Genomic DNA, 22009 nt, shown 5'->3' on the forward strand with positions numbered 1-22009 from the left:
CACCCTCTGCCTAGAACTCCAGAGAAGTTTCTTTTGGCCTTTTTCAGACTCTATAACAGAAAAAGTCCATCCGAGCATTTGTCACTTCGGGCTCGTTAAAACATCGAAGGAGACTAGAGTCATCTTTAGCTTTTTCTCGACTCTTTAAAAGTGAAAAAGCAAGTTGTGTCTAAAGCGTCTAAAAAATTCATTCAATTCAGAAACACACTTTCCCCTTTTGTATTTTAGTTGATCGAGTAATCCGCAATCGTGGAAGAAAGTCAATTGAAACCCCGTCATTCGCGGAGGCTTACGAGTCAACCGTCTTTGTCTCCGGAATCGAAAATAGTACGGACAAAGCAAACTCATTTAACCGGTTCGAAATCTCCTATCAAAGTTAGAACAAGTGTTCCGACAACATCTGAGATTCCGGTTACTCCAAACATTTCTGGAAACCCTGCCTCTATTGAAGAAGTTCAACAGCCACAGAGGGACAGTGACACTGATCCTAGTCTGAGAACAAGTACTTGTGTAACTGAACCAGTTCCATCTGTGACCGGTCCAGAGAGTCTTGTTCCTCAAACAACTGTCGCTGTCGATTCAACCACTTCTTCGGCACCAGAAATATTTTACGGACCTGACGGTCTTCCTCTTCCACCTGGTCTGATTGCGATAGAGGAAATTGTAGAGGATCCGCAAGCAAGTACTCCAACCCATTTTGGAGTAGGGGTCACTCTATTTCCTTCTACATCAGAAGTTAGTCCATCACCAGTGGAAGTTCCTGTAGAATCACTAGGCAATCTATTGGATAGACTCAAAATGTCTGAGCAACCATCGACATCTAGGACTATGTCAAATGACACAGCGACAACAGAACTCCCTGCCGTCACTCCGACGATGTTTGCCGATGTACCATCTGTCCCAACTAGCTCGCAACCGCTAGAAGGAGTCCACTCAGGGACTATTTCGACAGTGTGGTCTGTTCCAGTTTGTTCCTCCGGAGTAATATCCGGTAACTCTTATGTCGAGACTCGACAAATTGATCCCTATGGAGGTCAATTTGGGCCATCCAGTCCCCAAGGGCAAACAATCCCCTTGAGTTCCGGGTTGCTACCGTATGGGGGGCAGTATGCCCTTTCATTACCCCCTTCGGGAGGATATCCATACGGCAGTTCTCAACAATACTCAGGTTATACTGGAGTTACGACAAGTGGTTGGGTACCTATGCTACCCCAACAGCCAAGAGTTGTGTATTCTATGCAACAATGTGTACCTGTGTCGAACATCCCGACAACGCCAGCTATTGTAACAGTGTCGCAAGTTCAAACGATGCCTGTCGTGTGTCAACCTCAGATTTCTCAGGTTGTAATGCAACAGCCCCTTGACCCTGTGACACAACCACAATCGCCAACTGGTGGGGCAACACAGGTCCAAACGGGTACAATTACCCCACATCTTGGTCCGTCGGTTAGTATAGCACAATAGAGCATGGCTTCACAACCATGGCTGGTGCAATACCAACAACCACAATTCCAGCAAGTGTACCAAGGTTCTGAGCAGCAGATCTTTGCGAACAGTGGACAACCGTATATTCAAAACGGTCAAAACCAACCGCTTTACAGTGGTCAAGTCCACCAACCGTATCAGTCATACCAACATCAATTACATTATGCTGGTATGAAAAGACCAACTGTTCAGGTGATTCCATCGTATCCTGGGTACGCCTCACCTAACCTGAATCAACAGTTACCATTCATGGCAACTTTAGAATTACCGGATTTACACCGATTAACGAATGATCCAATTGCTTACACCCCTTGGTGGCCAGCGATTCCTCACAAACTTCCATCAGACATTCCTAAATTCAATGGAAATCCTGGCGAAGACCCGTCGAATCACGTCATGACTTTTCATCTGTGGTGTTCGTCGAACACCCTGAACGATGATTCGATAAGGCTTCGCCTTTTTCAGAGGACATTGACAGGTCTAGCGGCTAAATGGTATATTGAATTACCTAGAGCCTCTTTCGACAATTTCAGTTCCCTAGCCACGACTTTCTTAACCCATTTTCAATTACCGATAAGGTATGAATCGGGAACGGAAATATTAACCAACTTCAAGCAGATGATGGCAACTCATATATCCGATCATATACATGAGTGGCGTTGTCGTCGTAGGATGGTGAAGACTTACGTTCCCGATCAGCTATTAGCTGAGTGGTTTATCAAGTCCTTACTTCCTGCCATAACGGAAGATGTGGCCAAGGGGGGAGTCATAACAGAGGAGCAAGTTATTGCTCGTGCACAATATCTAGACTTAGTATACACTCAGTCTGGCATGCTCTATGACAAAATACCTGACGCCCCTAGACCGGAATTCTCAATTCCTCCTCCTCCTAAATCAAATAGTGACTCTCATGCCGGCGATGGTGTGATTGGCACCGCAAATGCGAAATCGACAAAGGCTTCGTCTAAGAAAGCCCGTAAGAATTCGGATCAAAATGCAAAAGAAGAAATTCTTGCTTCGGAAGTAAATGCCGTATCAGCAGATAAAGGCAAAGAAACCAAACAACCAGGAAGCAAGAAGAAACAAGGTGAGTCAACTCCCGGAAAAACTTCTTCAAACCCTCTTGCGAAAGGGAAACCAAATTATCCATGTCAAATATGTGATGAGGACCATCGGACAAGAGAATGTCCGTACAAAGCTGAGATTAAAAGATTCTTTAAGAGTCCGAAAACTTCAGCTGTGTTAACTGATCCGTTTCCCAATCCAGGTCAAAATCTGGTTGATAGTGGAAATGCTTCCCCATCGCAAGTGCTTATGTTGTCGGTTTCGAAACAGCAGAATGATGCTTTGATTTCGACAAGGAACAAAGATTACGGGAATCCGCAGCTGTCGAACGACAAAGGTAAAGATCAACCAAGTAGTTCGACAACAACTTCGATAGAAGTTGTACCGCCCATCATTCCTGAATTAACAATAAAACCACCAAAGGGAGTAGTACACAAGTCGACATTTAATCCTCGCGCCAGAGCGGCACAACATTATAACATAGTGGAAGATTTGGCCCAATCGCCATCTGCTATGTCGACTCTTGAAGTACTACAAAATTGCCCATCCCAAAGGCAGGCATTGTTATCGGCTATCGGTGGGGTTGATCCTAAGGATTCCAATCTTGTATCCTTCGACCACAAAGGATACGATCCTCAGTTACCAACTCAACTAGCTTTCCTTATTCAAGTGAAAGCCCTCAACAAAACTGTTCACCGAACAATTATTGATGAGGGGGCATCTACATGTATCATGTCGATGAGTTGCTGGAAAACTCTAGGATCTCCAACCTTGTCGCGATCTTCGACAACACTAAAAGCATTCGACGGAAGGACGTACACCCCGTACGGCATCCTAAATAACTTGAAGGTTGAACTAGGAGGAAAAACAGTAGAGATAGATGTCGAAGTCATCGATGGGAATCTTGACTACAACATCCTACTGGGAAGACCGTGGATATATGCCATGGCAGCTGTAGTGTCGACTTATTTTAGGAAGATCGCATTCCCTTTTCAAGGAGGAATTACGGTCGTCGACCAACAGAACTTCCTCCCTAATGGTTCACAAGTTACAGGAAGCATTCCCATGATCCATGAAAGCAACCATTCGCTTCAAGATATCGGAGTAGGCCTACTGAAAGACCCCACATTGATGGGAACTTTCGCGCTTCCACCTCCCATCTATATAGGAAATATAGCGTTAGTAGCAACCTGCAACATGATATCTTCCACGAAGGTCGCAGAAAATGAAGACATGGATCATGCAATGGTTTTGCCCCCAAGCCCTATAGAAATATTGTAGCAATCAATGTTCCAGGCATGGGAGGCAAACCCGAGTCAACGCTCATCAAGCGTTTGGGTAGATAGGTCTAGGGAATATGGTACCCCATTAGATCCTTGGTCGAAAGTGCATGGAACTGACGAAGGAATCCTACAATCAATGTTGATTGAGGGGGCACCATGGAATGATCACCACCATCGTTCCCTTTTTCTAGGACATGAAGAAGATACTCAACATGACCTTTATCACCCTTCAGTTTTTGAATTCCTATCAAATACTGTAAACACGGTGGATTCCGAGCGAAACTTATCCAATATTGAAGAGACTATAGCCATAAATATCTCGACTAAAACAAATGTTGTAGAGAATATTTATGTCGGCAAAGGTTGTTCCCCTTCAGAACTGGAAATATATAACGCTCTTTTCCGCGAATTCAGAGATGTCTTTGCCTGGTCATATGATGAAATGCCAGGCATTGACTCGAGTATTGTTGAACATGAAATTAAGATGTATCCTGATGTCAAACCAGTAAGACAACGGCTTCGGCAGGTGCACCCCAAGAAAGCCGCTGCCATTAAAGCAGAAGTTGAAAAGCTTCTCCATGCTGGTTTCATCTACCCGGTTCCTCTAACCGATTGGGTATCGAATATTGTCCCTGTTATGAAGAAACAAGGGACGATTAGAGTGTGTGTCGACTATAGGGATGTAAACCAAGCTTGTCCGAAAGACAACTACCCTACACCCTTCATCGACCAGATAATTGATGAATGCGCCGGATGTGAAATCTTTTCATTTATGGATGGATTTTCCGGGTATAATCAAATAAATATCCGCCCACAGGACCAGTCAAAGACTGCATTCATTTGTCCGTGGGGCACATTCGCTTATCGAAAATTACCCTTTGGTTTAAAGAACGCAGGGGCGACGTTTCAGAGGGCAATGAATTATGCCTTCCATGACATCAAGAACATCGTTCAACCATATCTCGACGACCTTCCGGCTCATTCGCGAAAGCGGACTGATCATCCGCAGCATTTAAGAGCGATATTTCTACGTTGCCGACACTACAAGATAAGACTCAATCCACATAAATGTGTGTTTTGCGTCAGTTCTGGTCGTTTACTTGGCTTTGTAGTCTCCAAGGATGGGATTCGTCTCGACCCTTGCAAGGTTCAGGCAATCATTAATTTGCCTCCACCTTCAAATTTGCTTCAGATTCAGAAACTCCAAGGGAAAGCAAACTTTCTGAGGAGGTTCATTCCAAATTACGCAGAACTTGCTAAAGGTTATACTCGTCTTTTGAAAAAGGATGTACCTTTTGTCTAGGATCAGGTAGCGCAAGCTTCCTTTGATGCTCTAAAAGATTCTCTAGTAAAAGCATCATTAATGTATGCCCCAGACTATCAAAGAGATTTTAACCTGTATCTGGCTGCAACAGATACAACCATTGCGATGGTTTTAGTTCAAGAAGTTGATGGAATTGAACATCCTATATATTATTTAAGTAAGAACTTAAATGATACAGAAAGCAAATATTCTTATGTTGAAGAACTAGCGCTTGCAGCTGTTCAAGCGATTCAAAGATTTCGACATTATGTCCTCTTTCGGAAAACTACCATTTTATCAGATTGCAACCCCATGACTTATATACTGTCGCGACAGTTGCTGGGGGGCAAATATTCAAAATGGATAGTGATCCTTCAAGAGTTTGATCTGGAATTTGTAAAATCCAAATCAAAGAAAGCTCTAGTTTTCGCAGAATTATTGTGCGATCTCCCATCGTCGTCCAACGATGAAACATCCGAAGAATCAATCGTGGACGAGAGTTTGTTTCTGATATCTGCAAGCAATGAGTGGTATGGAGATATCATAATTTATCTCCAAACCCAAAATTTCAGGCCTAACACCTCTCACTCTGAACATAAACGTATACGATACCAAGCGAAAGACTACATGATCGTCGGTGATACACTTTACCGTCGTGGTATCGATACAGTTCTGAGAAGGTGCCTTACCCATGAGGAGGCCGAAAAAGCCCTGAATGAGTGTCATTCAGGCGCGTGTGGGGGGCATCAATCTAGATATGCAACAGCACAAAAAATCTTACGAGCAGGATACTTCTAGCCAACAATGTTCAAAGATTGCATAATCGCAGTCAGAAGTTGCCACACTTGTCAAATTTTTGATAGCAAAACCAGAAGACCACCCGCACCTTTACAGCCAATAGTTGTTGTTGGGCCTTTCGCCAAATGGGGCATCGATTTCATGCAATGTAACCCCACCTCGACCGGGGGGCATGGGTATATTATAGTCGCCATTGACTATTTTACCAAATGGGCCGAGGCGATGCCTACATTGGATAACACTGGTGAAACAGCTGCCCTTTTCTTTTTCAATCATGTAGTCGCCAGGTTCGGCGTACCACAGGCTATAGTTACACATCATGGATCGCATTTTCCCAATCACATGATGGTTGAATTAGCTTCCAAGCTAGGGCTATCTCACGACAGCTCTACCCCGTATTACCCGCAAGCCAATGGACAAGTTGAAGCGATCAACAAGGTCCTGAAGCGTATGTTGCAAAGGATGATCAGAGTTCACAAAAGAAGGTGGCACCTAATCCTCTACTCAGCCTTTTGGGCTTACCGAACATCGGTAAAGAATGCGACTGGGTTCACACCTTTCCAACTGGTGTATGGCCTGGAGGCAGTGTTACCAGTCCAGTGCGAAATTTCGTCCCTTAAACTCGCAATCGACCTCCTCCCCGGAACTTCAGAAGAAGAGGCCCGTTTCTTGGAATTAATCCAATTGGATGAAACCCATCGTGACACCGCTTTGGCTAACGACATAAGAAACGAGTCAAGGCATAGTTCGACAAAAATGTCAAACCCCGTGTCTTCTCGGAAGGTGACTTGGTCTTGCTTTATGACCAAGAATCCGACAAATTGGGAGCAGGTAAATTTAATTATTTATGGATGGGCCCCTATATTGTTAAACGAGTGTTAGCAAAAGGAGCCTACGAGTTAATGGATTATGACGGAATTCCACTGGCGCAACCCCGCAATGGGTTGTACCTCAAGCGTTACTATGCTTAAATAGTAACCTGTGTGCTTTTGTTGTATTTTGTTTTCGCTAAAGTGTTTGTTTTGGTCGAGTAATCCACCTTTTTACATTTATTGCAGATGTCGAACCTTTCTGAGACATGTGTGGGATATGCCGACGGAGCGAGTCGTAGTTCGTGAAACCTGTCCTCCGTGGCCTGGGCCATTTTTGATCCAAGCGGCGAGTTAGTGAGTTTCAGAGGTGTGTCTATTGGGCAATCAACGAATAATATCGCTGAGTATAGCGCGTTGATAGAACTCCTCTCTGATGCCATCACCCATGGTATACGCCGACTAATCGTCAGGCTAGACTCACAACTCGTGATACTACAACTCAATGGTATATATTCTGTCCGCAATCCAGCTATTTATCACATGTTTCTAAGGGTTAAGATTTTGGAAAGACAGTTTGATTTAATTCAATACCAACATATTTCCAGGAACTTAAACACATTAACCGACTCATTAGCAAACTATGTGTTAGATAGACATTTGCGACATTTATAAAAAGAGACACATCATCAATGTTGTACATATGGATCATATAACTCAACCAGAATAAACCCCGAAAATCAAAATATATATATATAAGTTGTTTATCGTTCATACATAATGTTCTGTAACCAAGACAAAAATCAGTCGCATGACCCAAAAACTCAAATATGCTAGGGGGCACCCTAGCCTAGTGATGCTCATGATAGCACGTCACGGCTTGTGCAATCATGCGCAAGAGACGAGTCCATTGTCTAGGCACACCAGTAGTATGCCGCTGCAACTGTAAAGGTAACTCATCAATCCTCACATCGGGAATGCCGAGAGTAAGGCTCTCAACCTGCTCCTGCACAGCTGTAAGGGTCTCGGCCACGTCAAGATCGCGTAGAATAACCCTCCCAGCAGTCTCTCCTGCTGGGGTAGCGACTGGTGCTCTCGGGCGAATTGCTGGATGAACAGGACCAACATCTGCATGCACACATGAGTTTGATTAAAAGTATTGATAGAATAAAGCACAAGGACATTATAAATAAGAACAGTAAACAGTAATATGGTCGAAGATTTTACCAATAACACCCCACTGTTCGCCATCCGGCAGTACCAAGTCCGGATCACCTCGGAAATCCATACCAACGTATGGATACTCGGAATAGACCATCTCCTGACACTCGAACCACCTGAAGAAGGTATCAGTGAAAGAAATCTGAGATTGACCAGCATGCGTAGACATGTGATCAACCCATCTCTGCATGCGTGGCTCGGTAGGAGAAGGCAAGTCGAGTGCGATATACTGAGGTTACATCAGTGGTATTTTCTCGAAGGCAAAGGCAGTCAGAATAGAACCAAATCCAAAGTTCTTCAGCTTCCCGTCCTTTACCTTGTTCAACTGGCTTTTCATCTGAAGAAGTACTGCATCACACCAATTGAATACTTTCGGTTGGAGACACTCCAAGGCGTGCTGCACATAAGATCTGTTGGCAACATGAAGAGATGCGCTATCGGCCATCCTACCAATAGTATACAGAATGGACCTGAGAGACCTGTCAGTAATCTCACGGATAACAACCTTGCCATCTCTGCTCGGCTGGGAACCTTCCCTGCAATACTGGCGGACATAATCTCTCACGGAGTCATTCCCACGGGCCGAACCTGACAAAGAAATGGGGGCACCCTGCCTTGACAACCCAGTCAAGAAGTAAATGTCTACGATGGTCAAGGGGATGGATTTGCCCCTAATCTGGAATACTTGGTTGATAGGATCCCAAGCATCAAGCATATACTGCAGTAAGGAGATCTGTGCTCTCATACTAGAGATACGGAAGAACTTCAGCAGGCCACAGTTCCGCAGCGCGTTCACCGTGACAGGGTCATGGAGGGCAATCATGTCCTCTTCTTCATGTTCTCGTTCTCGCCATGTGAGGGTCATTTTGCTCAAAAGTCCCTGCAAAACAAACAAGAGAAAGAGTAAGATCCTGGATTTGATGAGAAACGGGCAAAATTTTCATCAAAAATTGTGCAACAGAACTGTTTTTCTATGCTCAGCGCAACTGGCTAGTGTCCCACCTGCGTTGAAGGTCAAACTGCCTTCATGCAGCTTGACATTCAACGCAGGTTTCGAATGGACTGCCTGCGTTGATGGCAGAGCGCCCTAACAAAACCCCAGGGGCTCAGGAGAACAGGAAAACAGGCACAGAATGGAAAAATGAAACCATCAAAAAAAAGAGCTAGGGTTTAGCTCCTACCTGGTCCAGACGGCACCGAGAATCATCCACAGAATCTCCTGAAATCAGCTGGTGAAAATCAAGGGGGAAGAGGCACCTCCAGAGCTCCAACAAACCAAGTTCAAATGAAATGGTAAAATGAGAGGTAAAAACACTTTTTAATTGCTTTTTACGTAGTTCAAAGCGAAATATTAGGGTTTTAATCTCATTTTCAAATAAATGTTATTCATTTCTAACCAAGTTTGGTGCAGCAATTGAGAATGCAGTACTATCTTTGAAAAGAGCAAAACTAGTTGTGGTAAAAAATCAAAGTTTGACCATAAAACGAGCAGTTTTAGCATAAAGTTCATGCTCGTTAAAAAATAAACGCAAGATCCGAGTAGTTTTAGCGCATAGTTCATGCTCGTTAAAAAATAAACATAAGTTTGAGCAGTTTTAATGCGGACTTCATGCTCATTAAAAAATAAACATAAGCACCACCCGGTAAATAACCACTGTGAATGTAATATCATCAGCCATCAAAGCCTTGGTCCTGTTTGCACCGTCACCTCCACTTTTCATTTGGCCGATCGTTCACCTCCATATGATTGTTTACCCTTTTTGAGGAACAGCTGCGAAGAGTGATTTCACCTAGCCATCCTTGTGACACTGTCGTGATTGGAAAATTCCAACCTGTACCTGGAATCAGCTGCTAACCCTGTTTATCACTCGTTCCTCAAAAGACGAGTCTTCTTTAAGCTCTTTTCAACTGACTCGTAAAATATGAAAAGATCGCCGAGTTTTGGCCTTCCAGCTCGTTAAAGCAACCGGAATTGCTATCCCTCCTCTAGATTTTAATCTTTTTGGACCTGAGGGATTATTGCACAAAAAGATTGAGCGCTTGTTTTGTTCGGCTCGTTAAAACGATCGAAAACTCATCCCTTCTGTATTGTTTTATACTTTTTCGGACTTAAGGGATTAGATGACGAAAAAGGAATTTTGGAGTTAACTTTATGTACCTTTTCAGACTCTCTAAAAATGAAAAGGACCGAGTTATCTTTGTCGTTAGACTCGTTAAAATCATTAAATAGCGACAAACTTGTCTTTAGACAAGAACGAGTTTCACTATCGCTAGGCTCGTTAAAACATAGCGATGGGCTTGCCCGAAGGATAGGTTATAGAACAAGCATATGTTATCCTCCTCAAGCTTGACAAAAATAAAGAGGTACTGGTTAGCAATGACTGGGGAAAAATTGGGAGAAACTAAAGAAAACTTTGATGGTAGCAAGTCGCTCTTGAACATGACACTTTTCCTTCGTACCACAATCGGGTTTGGTTGTTTCATTCACCGGTCACATCACCATGGTCTCGCCATACCATCCATAATTGGGGTAATGCTACCGATCCATCGCATCAGTGTCGCCATATGTTCAAGAGAAGTCGTTCAGAAAGAGTCAACCAGGTCCCATCCACTGCCATACATTATCCTTCATCCATTCATGACCGCCACCCTGAATCATATGTCACAGATCGTTTTCACCTCCATTAAAATCAGTAGCTCCGTTCCGTGTCATTGATGTGGGATTCATTAAGGCCCTTCTTTGACCGATTGCTTCTTGTCGACATCAGCTCATTATCCAAGAAGTTGATCTAGGGACAACCCCTTCAGTACTTTGAAGCTTGCATGCCTCAATGGCAAGTTTCTCACTTCCGGCGACAGGTATACATCAATGACCTTCGACCAGAAGATTTTGCGTGGTGTTCGACGCCAAGTCCTTTATTCACACCACGTGAATTGTACTGCAGTACCTTGAGGGTCATTATCATTATCGGTGATTCCTCTCGCGCTTGTTAATGGTTTACATCATTGACCGGTAATCAAGCGATGTCTTTCCATGTTCGACTTCAGAACAATTCTCACATGGATCGACTTGTACTTAGAGTGAAGATCGAAGGAGTTTGAAGACCCCGGATCTAGTTTCATCCATCCGGGCTGCGATATATATTCAGGAAAGATAAAGACATTTGACATGTACATCATTGCAGCAGACGATCATCCTACTCAAAGGATGATAATTTCACCAAAATTATCAGTCTACCATCAGACGATTGTCTGTTCTATGTACAGAAATGAATTTATAAAGCTGAGCATGGGAATGCCCGCCTCAGCTAGATCATGAAAGCAGTATGAAAAATAATGTATTGTATTGTATCTTATTACAGGTCTCCTCCCGGCAAATGGATGAACTTCGGACCCTCCTGGATAAAGCATTTCACCCGATAAACGGCCTCATACTTTAGGGGGCAACTGTTATAGACATTTTTGTGCCTTACAGCATTGAGCATGAAATGTCCATAATCTAAGGGATCCAAAGTCCCTAAACATGTTGTTCCTACCCCTAGAGGAACAAGGCTAACAAACCACAGCAATTCACAGAAGTTCTCCACCTGAAACTGCTCAAAAACAAGTCAATTCAGGATCATGTCAACTGCTCCACTGAGCATCTGCGCTGAATGTCAGTGGCTCCACTGTCTACCTGTGTTGAATGTCAACTCCAACACTAGCTACCTGTGCTGAGCGAGTTTGGACATGTGGCAGACTCATTCCTCAAGGTGTCAGAGCTCAAGAAGCTTCCAAAATGACACTTGCCTCAGGGAATTCGACTGGTGATGAGTAAGAGGTTCCAAATCTCCAAGTGGAAGCAAGAACCTCCAAGTGGACTCAAGAACTGATAGAGGGAGAGGACACTAGTCAGATCTCAAGCTGACTCATCCTCTCTCCAAAATAACTATATATAGATCTCTCCTCCATGAGATCTAGAGGCTGGAATTTTGTTATTGCAAAGAATTGCTGTTGGTTTGAGACTGGAATCATTGGGTGCTTAATGCTTTGAAGGGAGGTGAAGATAGGAATTCCATTCTGCTGGGAAGGAGATGCTGGATTGGAGCCCTCTGGGTTGTATCTCTTCCTGAACCTTGTTATTTATCAATAAAGCTATCTTGGTTTTCTCCTATATACTGATGTATCTTTGATGTATGATTGCATTAGTGTATTTGATTTGTTTCTAATCCTGAATCTTTTATGAATATGAATATCTGCCTTTGTGTTGTGTTCTTCTCTTGTCTCAAGTAGCTGTTCTCTTGTCGCAAGTAGTTGTTCTCTTGTGATCTCGCAGGAATCAAGTAGTTGTTCTCTTGGATGAGCGAGGAGGCAAGTAGCTGTGAACACCCGAAGGAGAAGAGGATCTAGATCGAGGGACAAATGGAAGACACCGATAAGTCCATTGATCTCTCTTCTTTCCCATTTCATAAAGGAAGAAACCAGAATAGCTGTCTCTGTTTGTTGCTAAGGCACTGTCACACCTTAGGTGGATAGGATCGTCCTGCATAGGCATTTTTCCCCACAACATGACCCATCAATAGATCTTATCCTTCTTTATGTGCTTAGGTTCCTCCTTCATTCAGATCCAGATCTGCACCATAACCCCAATCACAAAAGTTTCAGATCTAGCACATGTTAGATATTCAATTGATTCCCAAAGATGCTTTGCCAAATGATCTCCTTCCACTTTTATAGTCTTAGGCCTTTATCAATACCACGGTCCAAAACCATAATAACACAATATCACGGGCCCAATACTTGGGATCAACACTTCTGACGAGATACCATGGTCCAAAACCATAGGTTCAAGTACCAAGGACTAACTGCCACGGACCAAAGGTAATTTTTCCAACATATACACGCTTTTCTTTGCGTGAAAGTGCGTGTATACGCATACGTGCCTTTGTAACATCTAAATTGCGTGTATACGCATCTTCGTCTAGATGAACCTACGTATATGTCTTTTCCTTCATTCTGAAAGCCTGAACTAAGATATGTTATCAAAGAGAGTTGCCATCAAGGACAACACCTGTGCCATAGCTCCAAACCTGTGCCATGATTCCAACAAAGACCACAAGTAGAAACAATGACTACATTTAAGTATCATGAAGTGGATTTTGTATAGGAATATTGTGGGAGAGAAAGGAAATTATTCCCAAGTCTAACTAGTAAGAGAGAAAGACTGGTTTTTAGCCCAAGGAATTGAGCTGCATGTTTCTTTAATGGTTCTAGGAAAAATATTGTTAAAAGAGTTCCTAAACCATTTCTCTAAAAAAGAGGATTAGATCTTAGGGGTAGCTTGCTATGGAAGCCAACATAGGGTTGGGACAATAGTAAGAGCCTTTCACACATTCCCAACAAAAGCTTAGATAAGTACTTTGTTAAGGTCAATTTGCTATTGAGTAGATATGGTTAAGAGTATATTAATATGTTTGGAATTTGAATTTTCATATTTATTGTAATAACATAGTTGTGTAATCTATAATTCTATGATTGAGAATTGGTATATGCCTTCCTAACTTGTATTAATAAAAATAAGAAATTGTAAACTATAGGTAACTTGTTGTAGCCACTAGAGTTTGTTCATTGTGGCAAGGTAAATTCTTGTAATAGAGGTTTGGGGAATATGTGTCTATAGGTAAGGTTTCCATTGAAAATATGATAAATGGAGAGGTTTTATGATTAAGCCTACTATCAAGGTTTTGAGTTATCATTATAAATGGGAATGGTGATGTAGTCTTAGAGAAAAATATTAAAAAACAAACAAAATTACATATACAATAACTAGAAACTACTAGAGGATATACTAATAAAGATTGAGCCAAGTTAGTTACCATAGGGATATTGGTAGACAAGGTGTATATATACCTACCTGGGTGGGTAAAATCCCTAGAATCTAGGTTGTTAGGTCTCAGAAAGAAGGGGAAGGTCCTATAGAAAGTCCCGCGAGGTCCTCTAGACTAAGAGTCACAGAAAATAATATATTATGTATATTCATATGCATATATATACCTTTTTTAATATAAATATATGAAAAATATAACTAGAAAACTAAATAGAGACATAAAATAAATTATAGAGATTGACATAAGAGAATAATACCATTACTCCTCGAAACTAAAACTATATTTCTATTATATTTATGATACAAATCTTTCCAATATAAATTTGTGTATTTGAACAAAATATAAATATTTAAACATTCATCAAGATAAGTAGTAGCAAAAAAACTAAAATTGTAATCTTTTCCCTGTATTTTAAATGGCATTATTGACATGCTTATCGGGAAATGTAATATCTGTAAGAATATAACTACTCGTGAACATATATCTATATCTATATATATATATATATATATATATATATATATATATATATATATATATATATATATATATATATATATATATATATATATATATATATATATATATATATATATATATATATCCATATTCGAGAATGGTTGTCTTTTAATAACAACTATTCCTAGAATAACACTCTAATCATAGTTACAATGAGATACTATAACCACAACGGAAATAAGGAAAATACTAAGTAAAAATGCAATAAACATTTATTTGAAATGTTTCTTAGAAAACCCTTGTCACTAGGGTCAACTAGATCCAAGAATTAAACAATACATAATTCATAATATAATATGTTTATAAATTTCAGAGTAGCTTTAGTCAAGTGGATAACTCATTGAACAAATTTCCATTGTCGAGATAAAACCTAAGTCGTATAATCTAGAGTAAGGGTCTTGGACATCACAATCGAGTACCTTGGAACAGAGTAATAGTCTACATAAGAACATGCTTTATCTCAAGTCAAGCAAGGAATCCATGAAAAAAAGAACTCATAAGAAGATAGTCCCACCTAGGGTTATCTTGTGGTAGAACAAACTTACAATTGGAAATAAGTAATTTTAGAAGCCTTGAAAATGACTGATGTGGAAAGGAAACCATAATTCTTTTTCTTTTTTTTTTGGGTAGCTAAGCACCCATGGGGGATTTCAACCAATGACCTATCGCAAGGAGTTACTTAACAGTGCACCCATTCATCATCAATCCAAAGTCCCATGGGCTAAAAAGGAAACCATAATTCTATACAACCATTGAATTGAATATTATGGGTGAAGAAAATTATGAACAATAATTTTACCTTCATGCGGAGGGTACAAGATGTCATATCCTACTCCTAAATTGATAATATATTACAAATTTTAATAAGGAAAGTTGGAATTTAAAAAGAAAAGGGAAAAATGGACCTATGTTTCATCAAAACAAATATTTTTCCTCTCATATGTTACGACAATCATAATGCATGAGAAAATCAAATTTGGGGACCTAGAGCTAGAGGGGACCTCTTGTCACTGTATCATTTTGAAAGAGAAGTAACTGCGAAAAAAATTCCTAAGAAAGAGAATAAGCATTGTAATTATGTTTATAACAAATTTCAGCAGATATGAATTGCAAAAAACTAATAGAAATGAAATTGTGCAAGTTGATTAAGAGAAAAAGGAAAACCCTAACCTAGAGAAGAAAAATATTGTGTTGACACCACCATAATTTCCTATCAAAACTATGGAAGTCTAGTGTGTCCAATAGATGCAAAGAGTCAATTGTCGTTAATGTAGAGAGTTATTTAAGAGCATAGTAGATAAACTAAAGTTGTAGATCTTGTTTTCAAATAAAAGAGAGTGAAAATGAAACTATAGTGATGGAGAGGGTGAGAGTAGTTACACCAAACTAAACAAAAGAACCCTCTGCTATCCATCGAAAACCATAAAATAATGGACCTTTGATGTTAATACACATCATAGAGCATGATTTTTTATGACAAAATATCTAACATGTTACCACACATGTACCATATCGCATGAAAACCTTCATTATCTAGAGACTTCGAAAGGAACAAACTATGTTTTGTACAAAGATTTGTAGTATAGGTAATGTGTATCAAAGCATATGAAAATATATAAAATTTACTTTGTACACACATTTAATAAATTATGGTGGCCATATAATGAATTGATGAAACAATTAATGCCTCTATGGTAATGTAGTAAGACCATGATGGAGGTGGAGCATTAAAATCTATTGGAGTTTAGAAAAATAATTCGTAACCAAAGTCAAGATCCACATGGTACCCAATAGAGTGGGCATCCTTAAACATATGTTTTTAATGGGTCCTATAGGACCCACCTTTTACTTAAAAAAAATAGAACTATGTTATTGACTCTGTTAAGAGGGGACATATACAACCATATGTATGTAAACGAAGAAGATAATTGAAAAAGATACACATATGGAATGACAAGAGATAAAGTCCAACATGAAAATATGGTAATTGACCTAGAAGTCATTTGGTGGAAATGTTATGGTAAGGAATGTTTATGGCCCATTTATATAATATGAATGTAATTAAATAAAAACAAAAGGGTTAGAGCTTACCATTTCTGGGCTATTCTTAACATATAATTGGACATCTTGATATAAGACTCCTTCATTGAAATAGTTTTTAAAAAAAAATTACCTGTCCTTTTTCTCTATTAAATAATATTATGAAGATTTATGAGGGATGTTACATCCCAACTCAATGTATTGTACACCTTCGAGAGATCAAGTTTAATTACCTTCCTAGTAATTTTTTTTTTTTGGTCTTGAGAGAGTGAATAATATCATGAGTTGTGATTATCCAGTTTGAGAGTTGGTGACCTTCCACAAAGCCTTTTTTCTCAAGTGCGATCAGACCCTTTAGGAGGGGCTTCAAATAGTTTACAATAACTGAAGAGATTATTTTTTAAATGACATTGAAAAGAGTGATTGGTCTAAAGCCATTGGGATATTATGTCATTATTTATTTAGAAATGAGAGTTAAGAGAGTGGAATTTAACCCTCAGTAAACCATTTTTTCCTATGTGGATTCCTCCACTACCACATGTACTTCCTCGCCAAGGAAGCACCAATATTATTTAACAATGTTTGCAATAAATCCATCCGGCCCTAGGGCATTATTATGAAACATAGGAACCACCACATCTTCCACCACTTTCATCAATATCTCCCTCAGTAATGCATTGTTCTGATATTTGATTATTATGCTAGGGATGCAGGTCATGACCTTATTTATAGTATGTTTCCTAGATTGGGATGGTTAGAATGGAATTCCACTATAAAAATCCACAAACTCTTCTTCATTCTCCTCATGGATAATATTTTTATGAGCATCCATACCCATAAGTGAGAAAATTGTATTACGAAGTCAATGTTTGATCACAAAATTGTGAAAAATTTTGGTATTTTTTTCCCTCTCCCTCAACCAATAGATTCTTGATTTCAACCTCCAAAGAATTTCTTCATGTTTCCTTCTATGCTCCAATTTGCTGAGGGTATCACCTTCCTCAACACCCAGGTCATTTGTTCTCCCTTTTAAAATCATTCTTTATTGTATGTCCTTCATTTGATCATCCGAAATTATTTTTCTTCTAGGTTTTGATGAAATTCCTTCTTATTACAAACTCTAATCTTGGCCTTAAGATATTTTAATTTCAGCTAGAGGGTGTGCATCTTGTTTGCGCAAGTCACCTTAATATTTCCCCACCAACACCAATCTTTCTCCACAAAATATGGAACTTAGAGCCAACATCCTTCAAAATGAAGGGGCATATTCTTATGGGCTTCCTTTAAATCTGTCCCAAGATGAATATACCAATGGTTCGAATCAAGATGTGGGAGATATTAACTTTAACAAAATATCTTTTTCGATCACCTCTTCAAAAACTATGAATCTATCTAGTCTTTTTGCAACTTGGTGCCTACCACCCCTTCAGTTGTTCCAAGTGAAAATTCCATTTATGGTATTGAGGTCGTATATATATTATTGTATTAAATTTACTTTAATATTATAAATATTGTTTAAATATAACTCTAATTTATATTTTTATTCCAATAAAAATATTATAATATTATGTTATAAATCATATTTCAAAATAAACACCTATCTATGTAATAAAAATTACTACCTACCTAAAAATAATTAAATTATAATTAATTATTGTAATAATTTATATATCTTTATTTTAATATTATAATTAACAATATATATACAACTCTCATTTATACAACATGGTCAAGTTGAAAACCTCTATTTTTAGTGCAAAACTTGAGAGATTTGATCCTGATTGAGGAATGATAGATCCAGAGTTAATATGGAATATCCATTTAACTGTGGATATATCAAGGGCCTAGAGGGGTCAAATCTCTCAAGGTGCAAACCTCTCTTTTCAATGCAGAAATTGATATATATATATATATATATATATATATATATATATATATATATTATGATGATTATGATTAAAATCCACTAATACCAATGTGGACTATCAGACCTTAAGAAATTGAGATATTAATTAAGGCTCAATATTTTATTTTTATGATCGAAAAGAAAGGAAATAAGAGTTCCTAAATCTCACTATAATTTTGTGACTTAAAAAGTCAAAAAGGTTGGTAGAGTGGAAAATAAGTTGGAAATAAGAATGGATGTGAGTAAAATATGGGCAATCAAAGAGAAGGGTGTTTTGGGAATGGGCCATACCCGATTTCACTTTGAAGCTCATAAGAATTATTTATAATCTTTGTAATTTTCATCTTTTTCTTAGCATTGGACAAGATAGAAAGATAATTTTGGTTAGAAATGGTGGGATTGATCAACTTCTTATAATTCCCTAACTTCCTTCACTCTCTATCTCGTTATCATCCCATGTTCTGGAATTTATCTAGGATAAAGAATTAAAGGTATTATAGACTCATGTGCATGGATGTGCCTATGTTAGTTATGCAACGGATCGATAAGATTTCTAGAATACATAGACACTGAGGCAATCATAGAAAAACATAACAGTCAAACATGTAAAGAAACAAGTTTAATAAGGAGTTCACCCAATGCTTCTAGGCTATGTCTCCTGCTCCATCCTTTCAGTGCTGGCCTCTCTATTATGTTTTCAAACAGTGTTCTACAATCGTGAACTCAAATTGAGTCTCACTTAAACAGATGTAAGTTAGTAGGACTCGAGTACACAAACTCTCCTTACTAACTCGACCTCTGAGGGTCAAAGTAGTATGACAGGCCTATGTCGAGGAGTTTGCTTGAACCTCTCAAGACTTCTGGAGTACACAGACTCTTTGACTCTACTTTGGCTCTATCTAGCTCGATGCTGCCTTCAGGTTAGCTCGGCTTCTACTCTCTTCTCTTAGCTAGCCTTGTATGACTAAATCTTGTCACTGCCTTTCTGTTTGTCTTCTCGGTTTCTGCCTCTTCCTTTGCTTCTGTCATTTCATGGCTTTTAAAGCTAGTATGTTCTTTTGACTGTTCATTTCCGCTTCCCAGCCTTTTGGTTTCTTTACCTCTATCCATTCAAATTCCTCTACTCTACATCATCATCACTGGGCAATGCCTCGTAGGGAGGTGGCCACCTATTTCCCAACGAACTAGTGTCAGATTCCTTGAATCATATTCAGATGGCCATTAATTCTATTTGCTTCAAGATCGACCACGAACGTGGATCGTTTGCCAATTCATCATCCATGTCGGACACCAAATCCCCTTTAATATTGCTTTTTGAGTTGTCAAATCTGGTCTGTCATTGGGACGCATCTCTGCCGACAATCTGGGCCCCCCAGATCCTATGGTCATTGCTCATATCGGGCTGGTAAGTTGCATGACGTTTACTTGTCTGATGTGGGTGGTTTTATCTCTCATCCACCGAACGTGTGTCGCTTGGTGTATGGCATCGGGCGGGACTCAGTCAAAACTGCTTACCACCTCGAAGCCTTCCAATATCCTACCAATTTGGTGAATCTTGCTCTATGGATTCAAATGCATTAATTTTTTCTGATTTTATAGAAATTTCGAGTCCGGGTGCTTTGGGGCTTTCCTTCACTGAGGGGGATGCCCTATGATATGCAATTAGCATATCAGAAACCACCCCCATTTCTTGATTTGACCTCCGGTTTTTCCAGTTTTGCGCCATCGCGTGTTCACCATGGGCCAATGGTCTGCGCACTTGACCAAGGGTCCTCATTGCTCCACTCTCACCACAACTACAATTGTTAAGAGGATTCATTCTGATAGTTTGATTTTTTTAGGACTTGAATCCTTTAGCATAATTTGAAACAGTGATGAAAACATAGAGAGCTTCTAGGATCCAATTTGGATAACGACCTTCCCACTGAAAAATATTTTGCAGCACCAAAAGTTTGTTTCCTTTTAAGAATCAATCAAGTAAGGGTATTGCTTCCTCGCTTGCTCAATTTCTGTCCACTTCGCACTGCTTGGTTTTGAACCTTTGAGCCCAATCCTGAGGTACTCAACATCTCCTCTGCACATGGTTCTCACCTTCCTGTCCAGAACTATATCTTCCTACAACTCATTAATATATTTAGGCAACAGATCATCAATAGAAGGCAATTGACTATGCTCTTCGGGATCTTCAATTAATGAAGGTTTAAATAACCTCAAGCTGTCTGCATTAACAACTAAGTAGATGTGCATGTAAGCTGGTAAATCAAGGCGAAAAGAATTCTCACCAATTTTCTCAATTATCTTGAAAGGTCCATACTTTATTGGCTTCAGCTTCTTACCTTCACCTTACATTCTATCTTTGCTGATATACAGCCAGAATTGATCACCAACTTGGAAACTATGCTCCATCCAATGCTTTTCATGCCTTGCCTTGTACTTGGCTTGGCTCTTTTCCAAATATTCTTGTAGTGCTTGGTGAATCTCTTAGATTTGTTCAATGAACTTGGTTGCCTTGTCCACAACATTGTGTCCATCAACTACTATATCTTTACCAAAGGCAAAATCCAAGGGAGACCTTGGTGTGAAACCAAAACATGTCTCGAAAGGAGATCTCTGTGTAGAAGAATGTTTAGGTCGGTTGTAAGCATGCTACACATAACATAAATGTTCATCCAAAGGATGCTTGCTGCAATAGCCTTTGAGCAATTGGATCACTGTCCTATTGACCACTTCTATTTGACCATCTGTTTGTGGATAAAAAGTTGTGCTCTTCTTCAGCCTAGTGTCCATCAATTCCCACAAATTTGACCAAAATTTCCCAACAAATCGGGTATCTCGATCAAATATTATGGAAGTGGGTAATCCAAAACGAACCCATACATGCTGAAAGAACAACTTTGCAGTTTGTTTAGCTATAATCTATTTGTTACAAGGTATTAAAATACACATTTTTTTGAACCTATCCACAACAACATATAAATAGTCATGACCTTTCCTAGATTTAGGCAGTCCTCCAACAAAGTCCATGGAAACACTTTCCCAAGAATGAGAAGGAACTAGTAGTGGAGTGTACAAGACTAGTTTTCTATTGTTGGGCTTGCTTTTTGCACACATGGTACACCCTCTTATATATCTAGAAACTATCTCATTCATTTTTGGCCAATAACAAAATCTTTGCAGCTATGTAACTGTTTTACTTACACAAAAGTGACTTGATATTAGAGAAGTGTGTGCCTCTCGAATTATCTTTACTCTTTCAATTTGTGGAATGCATAGCTTCCCAAAATGATACAAGAGTTGGTCCTTAACATGATAATCCAATTCTTCTAATCATTTACCTTGACTTAAAGTTGCATATATGTCTTTAAAATCTATATCTTGAGAATATTGTTTAATGTAGCTCTCATGCAATACTGAATTATGCTTAAGTATAGTAGATGCATTGATAATAGGTCTGGACAACATATCTGCAACTTTATTGTGTATGCCCTTTTTATATCTGATGACTAAATGAAACTGTTGTAGAAAACCCACCCATCTAGAGTGTCTTGATTGCTGCAACTTAGTTTGGGAGTGTAGATATTGAAGTGGTTGATGATCAGTATGCATAACTATCTCTTTTCCCATTAAGTAATGTTTCCACTTTTTCACACTCTGTACTAATGCATACAATTCTTTATCATATGTGGGATAGTTAACTACTGTAGAATTAAATG

The sequence above is a fragment of the Pinus tabuliformis genome, chromosome Q, assembly GCF_031772625.1.
Source record: "Pinus tabuliformis cultivar Carrire ecotype Pingquan chromosome Q, CPIR1, whole genome shotgun sequence".
NCBI lineage: Eukaryota > Viridiplantae > Streptophyta > Pinopsida > Pinales > Pinaceae > Pinus > Pinus tabuliformis.